Source organism: Hibiscus syriacus, unplaced genomic scaffold (genome assembly GCF_006381635.1).
Source record: "Hibiscus syriacus cultivar Baekdansim isolate YM2019G1 unplaced genomic scaffold, ASM638163v2 tig00110503_pilon, whole genome shotgun sequence".
NCBI classification, from domain to species: domain Eukaryota; kingdom Viridiplantae; phylum Streptophyta; class Magnoliopsida; order Malvales; family Malvaceae; genus Hibiscus; species Hibiscus syriacus.
The window spans coordinates 4,920,595-4,931,358 of NW_024062764.1; the positions used below are offsets into that span (position 1 = coordinate 4,920,595).

Consider the following 10,764-nt stretch of genomic DNA (forward strand, 5'->3'; position numbering starts at 1 on the left):
TTGCAGTATTTGAAAATATGGGTTAGGTTTTTTATTTTGGGGTTTTTAAAGTAAAGAAGCATTTGGGACCTATTATAGGTAGAAAGTTCAATCTTTGTTCGCAAAGATGATGACCTTGAAATGGAGCCTGAGAGTATCAACATTGAAGAAAATCGAAAGCAACCACTAGGTGGATATATGTACTTCTAGTAAGTATCAATGTATTTCTGTAATTGTTCTTAAAATGGTAATTGAATTAAAGTATTTAATAACTTTTAATTTATTAACAATTTCAAATCTTGACAGTATGATTGAATGCCAAAAGGTGCAGGAAGCTGGTAATCATGTTGATTGCATAGCCAATAAAACCCTGAGGGCAGGGTCCAAATGGTAAGCCAGGAATTGGTAAGATAAGCTCCCTTTGAGGGTTTAGGGACTTAACCCCTCCCAGGTAATAGTTTCATGATTGAACATTACATACAATAGTTGTATTCAGATATTAAATTGTTCTTCATTGTATATAAGGATAGTTGTAATGATATTCGTTCACGTTTCGAAACTAATAAGTAGCATGCATGCAGTACCCTATATCCTCGAGGCAGAAGACAAGAAATTTGGCACTTAAAGATTTACCAAGAGCGGTAGCTTCTACTCTGCATGAAGACCGAACCTAGAATCAAATTAGTGCATTGACACCCCAATGACGATTTCCTTTGCTTTACCTCTTTCAAGTGCATTGTAGATGTCTTTATGTGTAAATCTAACATTCTGATAACCCATATATAAATAGCATTGTAGAAGTAATAGTTAAATTTACAAGGTACACGGTAAAATTATATCGATATAATGATAATAGCCTAAACTTTTATATATGTATCAATACTTTGTTATATCGGTCTCGATACTTTAATTCCACATAAAGGCTCAAACAATCTGCACGCAAAATGTATCGATATATATATTCCATACCTATAATTCCGAAACCTATTACTTTTAAGTAATATGTTAATTGACAATGAAAACAGTTAAAGTCAATTGGTATCATGATAATATGCGTAAACAATATACATGGTAATATGTTGATAAAGCTTGATAACAAATCAAGTAATTAACCGGTTATGTTATCGTCGGTTTTAAGGTGGTGCTTGTTTTTACTGTGTAAGGTCTGCAAAGCTCTTATGTTTGCGCCACGCAGACCACGCGCAGACATTGGGCTTCGCAGACCGTTTATTTTTTAGAAGACAGAAGCTCTTCTAACGTCTGCGCATGGTCTGCACGGTGCAGACGTGGTTTTATGTCTGCAGACGTCTTCTAACCTCTTCAAAGAGGTTTTATATTTAATTTTATATTATATTTGATTTTAATTTTAATATTAATTTTTTAAATAAATTAAATATTAATTTTTTAATATTATATTATAGATATTAATTTTAATATTAATTTTTTAAATAAATTAAATATTAAATTTTTAATATTATATTATAGATATTTAATTTTATATCATATAAATTATTTTATATATTATTAAAATTTTATATTTATGTTAACTATGTTGATTTAAGTTTAAATATAATATTTTTTTTTTGATTTGTTATTTTTAAATTATATTTAAACTTTTTATACAAAATGTAAGTATTTAAACCACATTGCTTAATAAAAAATGATTTCATTGTTTGATAATTAAGATTTTAAAATATAAAAAATTATAAATTATGTTTTTAAAATTTTAAAATATAATCACAATTAAATAAAAAATAATCATAAAATAATTTGATAAATTATAAAATAGTTTCTAAAAATATCATATAATTATAAAAATAAACTATGAATATATATTTAAAAAAATTAAAAGTATTACATAATTGCATATTTAAAAAAAAATCATATAATTTAATGATCATTTATAAATTTTATTCTATAAAACTTATAAAACTAATAATATATGTGATTATGTGAGACTTATAATAGACTTAATAAGGTGGTGTTTGTTTTTCTAAAAAATTATTATTGTAGTTGTATGAATTATTTAAATTTCAGTGTTGTAAAACTAAAATTATTTAAATCTCAGTATTGCAAAACTCTTTTAAGTTTAAAAAATCAGTTTATTTATATTTCAATTTATTTTAGTAGTCTGCAGACGTTAAAAAACAAACAGTCTTCTTCTTGCAGACTGTAGACTTTTGGTCCAGCTCTTCTACTACAGATGCGGTCCGCAGACTGCAGACCTTTTACCTCTGCAAAAACAAACACCACCTAAGGCTCCATCAGTTTTAACTTTGGTTAATTCCACATAAAGTCTCAAACAATTTGCACGTAAAATGTAATGATATATATATATATATATATATATTACATACTTATAATTTCAAAACCTATTACTTTAAAGCAATAGATTAATTTCCAATGAAAACGGTTAAAGTCAATCAGTATCATGATAATATGCATAAACAATGTACATGGTAATATGTTGATAAAGCTTGATAACAAATCAAGTAATTAACCAATTATGTTATCATTGGATTCATAAGGCTACATCGGCTTAAATTTTGTTAACATTTTAGGCGTTACCTAATATGGTGATAATACTGATAACAAATTAAGTAATTAACATATTTTGTTATCGTTGGATTTCTAAAGCCCTGTCAACTTTAATAATACGCAACCTATTACGTTACATAAGTGCTACCTAATATGTTATTATGTTTGATAATGATTCCAATAATTAACCGGTTATGTTATCGTCGGATTTCTAAGGCTCCATCAGCTTAAACTTTGGTAACATTTTAGGTGTTACCTAATATGTTGATAATACTAATAACAAATAAAGTAATTAACTTATTTTGTTATCGTCGGATTTCCAAAGCCCGATCAGCTTTAAAAAAGAGCTACATATTATGTTACATAAGCGCTATCTAATATGTTATTATGATTGATAATGTTTTCAGTAATTAATCGGTTATGTTATCGTCGGATTCCTAAGGTTCTATCAGCTTAAACTTTGGTAACATTTTAGGCGTTACCTAATATGTTGATAATACTAATAACAAATTAAGTAATTAACCTATTTTGTTTTCGTCAGATTTCCAAAGTTCTATCAGCTTTAAAAAGGCACTACTTATTACGTTACATAAGAGCTACCTAATATGTTATTATGCTTGATAATGTTTCTAGTAATTAACCGGTTATGTTATCGTCAATTTTTTTTTTTCGCATTTTACATAGGACGATAGCATAACCGGTTATTATCATTTTTATTACCAACTCAATTAATATTTCTAGTGAAATCATATAACATTTTCGGTATTGATTTTAACCGATCACTTGTTTAACCAATCACGCCGTTTTTAGCATATTTTAACCGTCTCACGGCAAAACTTCCCGTCGGCGTAAGAGAAATATATCCAAAAAAATGTGTTACGTATGTAAAAGAGTACCCTACAAAACGTGTCTTTTAAAGGGCACTTCCACATTAGCGCACCTTTTTCGAAAGGGTGATACTCTCATTAAAAACAATTTGTATGGATTCCATTCTCGAAAAAATGTTTCTAGTATTATTCTCATAAATTAGCTCGTTGTAAGCCAGTACGTATATAAATTTGGGAAATCAACCATAAATATTGGTGTTAAAACAATTTTTAGGTGGTTTAAAAATAGTCATGATGGGTACATGTTTTGAAAATCTGAGTTATCACTAGTTTTTTTGGTTTAGTTACGATCGAATACTTTTAAATTGAATTAACATTTTAAACTCGATATAATAAATTTGAGCGTCAATTATGTATGGAATCACTCTAATGTCTTCTTTGCTTGTAATGTCAAGTTCGGCATAAAATCAGTTGTGAATTAAGCATAAATAAAAAGTAAGAGAATAAAGTTTTTCAAACAGCTAAAAGATGAAGTTGTCTGCGCCATTATGAAGAGCTCAGCTTTTCTTCTTCTTGCATGGCCAGCGTTCCACCAAAGTTGATCAATCATCTCATCCATCCATGCATTCACCAAAATTCATTCTAATTCTCTTTTGTGTGTGTGTGTGCGCTAGATGTCATTCAAATCGTCTCGGCGAAGTATTCTTCTACAAGCCATGTTTTTTGTATTGCAGGATCTGAAGAAAGCCAATGAGATCCAACATGTAAGCCACCCACATCCACTTGAACTCATCCAAAACCATGTACAATATGGAAACCAACCTCGCTGTGCAGCATGTTTACAATTGTTTACCTCCCATACCAACTTTCAGGTGTACTGAATCATCATGCACTGATGAGTGATTCAAATAGATAATATTTTGTTGTTAATTACTCCTTTATTGATCAGATTATGTTGCTGATTTTGGCAGAACATTGGATTCCAGAAACAGTACTAAAAGGGTAAAATTATACGGTTTTTATTTTTTGAAATCAAGGCTAGACTAATGAGCATGACACATTTGATGTGACATCCAGTCATCATCTTCTAGAAAATCCAGTCAGCGTTTTTGTGAAAACAAAAAACTCAGCCGCAAATTGAAATTTGGAATTAAGATTATCTTTTAATTTTCTTTTTATATTTTAAGAATTATCCTTATATTTTGAGAATTATCTTTAGGATTTAGTTTTAAACAAATTCAAGAAATTATCTTTTATTTTGAATGTCGTTTTTAGGGTTTGAGGAGAGTATGAATACCCCATCGGGGTAAGCTCAAAATCATCATCTCTCATATCTCGAATTATTTTGTTTCTTACTTCAGTTTTATAAAATTGAGAGAAAAATAAGTTATAGGGGTTAGATACTGTAGATTGTAAACGGTATGAATCCAAAGCCAAGATCCTATTCGATGATCGACGAAATTTGAGATAAAGTGGTAGCCTGAGATTGATTTTACCACATAAGTTCTATCTTAATTACTTTATTTTTCTTTACATTTAATTTAATTTATTTTCCTTATAATCTTTCAATCTTTCCCCATTTTAATCTTTAATTTTCGCCTATATCTAGATCAAGAACAACTACATCAACAACTTCCTTAATCCTTTTGGATCGCCCCTTCTTCTCACTATTATTGACGTGTGTCATGCACCCAATACTTCCTTTTATACAGATCATGCGCTATGAATTTCCCTCATCAATCTCGCCTTCATCACCATCCCTATCATCCCAAACACCAACTCACCATTACATCACTTAAATTTCGTACCCCGACGTGGTGCATGTTGCTGGCGCATTGATTCACATTCATCCCCCTTTGCATACGATTGTTCCAGTGACCAGTGTGCATTTACTCTTCACTTGGATTGTGCTGAGCTCTCACCCTCATTTGTTTACGAGGGCCATCAACACCTTCTCACTCTCTATGACAAAACACCCGGTTTTCTTTGCCATCATTGTGGTGTAAATTGCACCACCTTCGTCCTCCGATGAATGCCATGTAATTTCAACATCCATCTGCAATGTCTTCCATCAGCACCCAAAAAAACAACCCATAAATCCCACTTTCATCCTTTAATCCTCACCAAGTCTCATTTTGACCATGATTTGAACTCAAAAGAAGATGATTACAATTCTGATGATGAGTTCTATTGCGAGGAGAACAGATGCAAAAATGAATCAGTTTATGATTGTACTGAGCGTAAAATTATTGTCGAACTAAAATGCGTTATTTCAAAGGTAAGTTTATTTTCTTAATTTTATTACTAATCAAACTTCTCAAAGTAACTGTTGCATTTTGATTAGGTGCGACCCTAAATATCAATTAGTATGAATACTCCACAAACTCTCCACCTTGCAAACAAGACACTCTTCTACCTACTGAAATGAAATCAAACACTAATATCAATAAATAGAAAAAGAAAACCCTAGCAATAGGACCACTCCCAACAAACTTATTCTCCTGAAAAAAATAGAAACACCGGACAATACCCCAATGGACAAGAGTATTAAACCGGCAAAACAAAGGATAGATTAGATCCCACCATCAAAGAGCATACATTAACCAGCCTTCTTCAAGAGATTGCAACACTTCACTCCCCTGAAGCAAACAAACAGAAATGGAGATTCATAACATTACATCTGTCTTTGCAAATAAACCTCCATGGAATCTTCCCATGCAAATTATACGATTAGCTTCTTCCCTAGAAAATTTGCCAAACAAACGATCAAAACAACCATGAATACCACCTCTTCTTCTCATTTTCGCAAGGCCCCCGACACATATCACCTGAACTCCCTAAGAAATAAACACCCATAAATAATTAACATAGATAACCTTATAGAGCAGCAGCACAGACCAACCTATAAATTTCACCCCTCCAGAAGCAACAAACAAGCGATTACCCATACACCTTGAATTTAAAACCTTGAACAGCACACAAAAACTCAAAAACTTTTGATGACAACCGCCAAGAGAAGACTAGGAATGCTGCAGCATATACACCTAGACAGAAATGCAGCCTACTAAAAAAATCGATCTGCTACTTTTGATCTTCGACCCACACAAATGAAGCTAACGAAAACAAAACATGAAGAATGCTGCCCAAAATAAAGTGAGCTAAATCCAAGACTCACCAAGAAGCTAAAACAAAACCTAACATCTCTCACACCCAGGAAAATCTAAATACTTGAATCTAATAGAACAAGGAAAGCGCAATCATGAAATACAGAATACCTTAAAACCCCAGAACAAGGAGGCCACCAAACAGAATCGAAAAATGGAACCGAAAAACTAGCTTCCACCTGATTTAAAACAGCATCCCTCCCGAATGCTTGAATCGCCCAGCAAACAAAAGCCACGACAACCCAGAAAACCAAAATCAATAACAACCAAAGCTTCTTTCAACGACACCAACAGCAACAACATAACCTCTTTGAGAGTCTTCAAGATACGAAACACATACCTCCCATCGAAAACACGAGAATTTGAGATCAAGCACAATCAAACTCTAATAAGGCCAGCTCCTTCACTGCCTCTGACTCATCACCAATAATTTGGATCGCTATTTTTTTCCCCAAAGACAGAGTCCTCTCAGCCTCTTTTGTCCTGCCAACCACCTTACCTTAAGATCTGAATCGGAAAGCGACCTGCCTGATTACACCGATGACTCCAAATACTTTATCTCCAGATTATGTTTTTTGATCACTCGGTCCCTTTTCCTTCGATTCGTATCCGACAGAGCTTTACCCTGAATCTCTAGTAAGGACTCATACTTCCTGGATTTCTTTTTTTTTTTTTTCCACCGTAATTAATTCTGAAAGAAATGATTCAAAGGAGACACCCCCGATAACGTTCTCGTTCTCCCTTGCCTCTAGACTCCCTGGCAGAGGCTTAAGGAAGGGGGAAAATTAGCATCTCCTAAACCCATATAATCAATATCCTCTTGAGCCCGAGACCATATTGGGCTCTCTCCTTCTAAACCCAAAGGCAGATTTTCTTCAGAATTTACCTCATTCTTAGGTCCACCCTATTCTCCATCAGCTTACAGTCAAAAAATTGTTTTCAATTAGACGTTCCATATTTCTGGAACCACCCACATCACCTTTCACTTGCTCCAATTCAACACTCATTGTGCTTAAACTCTAATTGTCCAAAGAGCCACCAGCTGGGCTGACAAAATTTTCTAGACCCTTTTTTGAAAATCGAAGCATCTTTGTCTCCCTCAACTAATTCTCTATCCATACCGGACGGACTCTGATCATCCTCAGCCTCCTCTGACGAAGAATTCAGTGGACTCTCCTCACCGTTGATATCACTCTTTGCAGACTTTGACACTAATTCGACTCCCTTTCAGATATCATTTGTACCATCTGAGAATCCTTTTTCCAAAACTCGAACCGAATGAATGATGTGATCAATCTTCATATCAACCAATTCTTCAATTCTTCTCTCAAAAGCAGTAGTAATTAGCACCGAAACCTTTTCACAATCTATCGTGTGAAACCCATTTTCCCCTAGGGCTTCGAAGAAACCCCAAAGTTCAGCTATTCTTTTACACGTAGTTTGGTTCCAGCAGTGAAGAGGGAAACCAAAAATGTCGATCTAGGTAGCCCTTGGAGCTTGATACAGCACTTCGGACCACATCCTCACCTCTGCAAAATTTCTTTAAGATACGACCAGTCAAGCTTTTTTAGCATCAGGAAAAGATCTTCATCGTCAATGACTATCAAGAATGTTTTTCTTCCCATACGATAAATTTTAACCTCCCCAAGACCCCATTTATGCAACCTATCCCTTATACTCCGATTATTACACACTACAGACTTCTCGCCAATCTGACAGCTCTTCATCTTCAATAGCTCCTCCTCCTCAACATACCCGATAATCCTACTTCTTTTCGCCTCTTGAAGCGCACTTAGATCTCTATGACTATTAACACCAGACTTACTCTTATTAACCTTCAAGTTTCCAGTAGGCCCTGGAATATTTCCTTTATGATATCTGCTAACGTATAGCCTTCATCCGACTCGGTTCTCTTCAGCTTCTGCCTATCAAACTGGACGGACTTTCTCCACTTCTATAACATTGTACTTTGCTAATGTCACCGATAACCGAAAGTTATAAAACCTGAATCCATTCAACCTCTCCATTGCTCTGAAAACATCTGTTCTATTAGTAAAGCGAACAAAACCAAATCTCGTGCTACTCCAGATCGATTTGATTAAGGCTCGATAAATACTCGGATCGAATGAACTCGACTCGAGTTCTTAACGGGCCAAAACGAGCTACTCGATATTCGACTCGAAAAACTCGTGAGCAGCTCGAAAAAATATTATATTATAATTTTATATTATTTAAAATTACATTATTAAAAATATAATAAAAATACATTACTGAATAATTATAAAATTTTAAAAATATATTAAAAAAATTTATAATACAACTACCCTCAAATTTTAATTTTAGCATTTAATATCAAGATACTATATTATACTTACCTCATAAATCGATATCAAATCGATTAATTAATGTATTTGTAATGAACCTTAACCCTAAAACCTAAACTCTAAACTATAAACAATAAACCTTAAATCATAAATCCTAAATCTTAAATCCGATACTCAAAACCTTAAAACCCAAAATCTAACCTTAAACTTAAAACCCTAAACCCCAAACCATAAATCTAATTATGTGAAAGGGGTTAATTTGATAAATTAATGAAATTAATTTATAAAATTTTTAATAACTAGTTTTATAAATTGTTGTTACCCTAAACCCGATTACACATATGCAAACAATTATTTCCAACTGAATGATTCATGGTGAAATCGATTATGTTCAGTCTACACTTGCTTCGCCTCTACACTTGCTTCGCCGAGTTGAAAATACGTATGATTCAGCTCTAACATTAAAGAACACGAGCTAAGAATATAAAAAAGAGTATTGATAAATACCATTTCGAGTCGAAGGACTCAATAGAGGCAGATCCATGTATACGGCCAGGTGATTCAGTTTGCAATGAGGTGCCAACGTTTATGTCATTTTGTCGAGCCGAACCAGCTCTAACATGCGAAGGAGTCCTTAAAGTATCATGACGATCTTTTCCCTTACTTGATTGACCCTAAAATTATTAGATAACAACAAAACTCTAAAACTCTTGAAATACGAGATGCAAAGAGAAGCTGGATTCCACTGTAAATAATGACTAAAAACATGTCTGCAATCATACCCCTCTGTCTAAAGCAAGTTTAGGAGGGGTTTGATCTCTTAAACTACTCCATTCAGTTCTCTTAAAGAAAGGATGTTTGTGTGTGACTCGGACCTGGTTGAAAAGAGTAATCAAAATGAAAAAATATTGGCAGTTGCACTTGATGATAACAGCCTATGAATTTCTATCATGAAGCTCATGAAAACAGAAAGATTGATATTCAAGCAATATGATGGAAAATCATATCATGATCTTGAAAATCATTAGTTGATTTTCCATCATATTAAAACTACGCAGATTATAAGTCCTCTGAAAACTTGGATCAAAATCAACAAATCAGAACGACCAAATGTATGCCAGTTGCAGAGCTTCTTTTATAGTCGATTTTTCATAAATTTACGGAAACAAATATGATACGCATCAACAATAAAACTAGATAAGAGATCAACTTCAAGGTCTTAAGCATACAAATTTCTGGATGCATAGCAGAAAACTAATCCAACATGCATAAAATTGCAGCTTACCAGGTGGGAATATAGGCAAATCATGGGAAAAACCATTAGTAGTTTGAGTAAAGAGTGATTTTATGCTGAAGCAATATCCCACATTGGGGAAGCACATGAGTGGACCACTTATTTGGCATTATAAATAAAAGGCAACTACCTCCTCTCAACATACTTATTTGGTCGGGTCAATGGACTATCATCAAGGTTCATGGCCTAGGTAAGCGACCTCCATTGCACTTGGGAGGAGTGCTCGCCTTAGGTATCCTCACAATTGGAGAGCCTACGTTATAATTTGTGGTAATGGGTGAGTTTGAGCTTGAATCGAGTTTGAGCTTAAAATCAAACTTCAATCGAGTTCGAGCTTAAAATCAAACTTCAATCGAGTTCGAGTTTAAAATCGAGCTTGAGTTTTGAGTTTCAATTGAGCTCTTGAATTTTCTTTGAGTTTGAGTCTTTTCGAGTTTGAGTCGAGTTTTAATATTATATTTCAAGTTTGAGTCGAGCTTGAAAATTTTAGGCTTATGAGTTTTCGAGTAGAGTTGAGTTTACATTTAAAGTTTTCGAGTTCGAGTTGAGTTCGGTAGTACTCGAGCTCAACTCGGTTCGTTTACACCCCCTAATTCCTACCCTATCCAACTTACTTGTAATGAACGAGTCAACAATGT

General features: G+C 33.5%; 1 long non-coding RNA gene and 1 other non-coding gene across 2 annotated transcripts; one reads left to right on the plus strand and one right to left on the minus strand.

Moving 5' to 3' along the window:
- Window positions 1-5,916: 5,916 nt before the first annotated feature.
- On the minus strand, window positions 5,917-8,636 carry LOC120129634. The gene is made up of 2 exons (XR_005516762.1): window positions 6,620-8,636; window positions 5,917-6,181 (listed from the first exon to the last, which is right to left on the minus strand). It is a non-coding gene; the product is annotated as an uncharacterized LOC120129634 (long non-coding RNA).
- A 1,631-nt stretch (window positions 8,637-10,267) lies between these two features.
- LOC120129841 lies at window positions 10,268-10,425 on the plus strand. The gene has a single exon (XR_005516788.1). It is a non-coding gene; the product is annotated as a U1 spliceosomal RNA (small nuclear RNA).
- The last annotated feature ends 339 nt before the right edge of the window (window positions 10,426-10,764 follow it).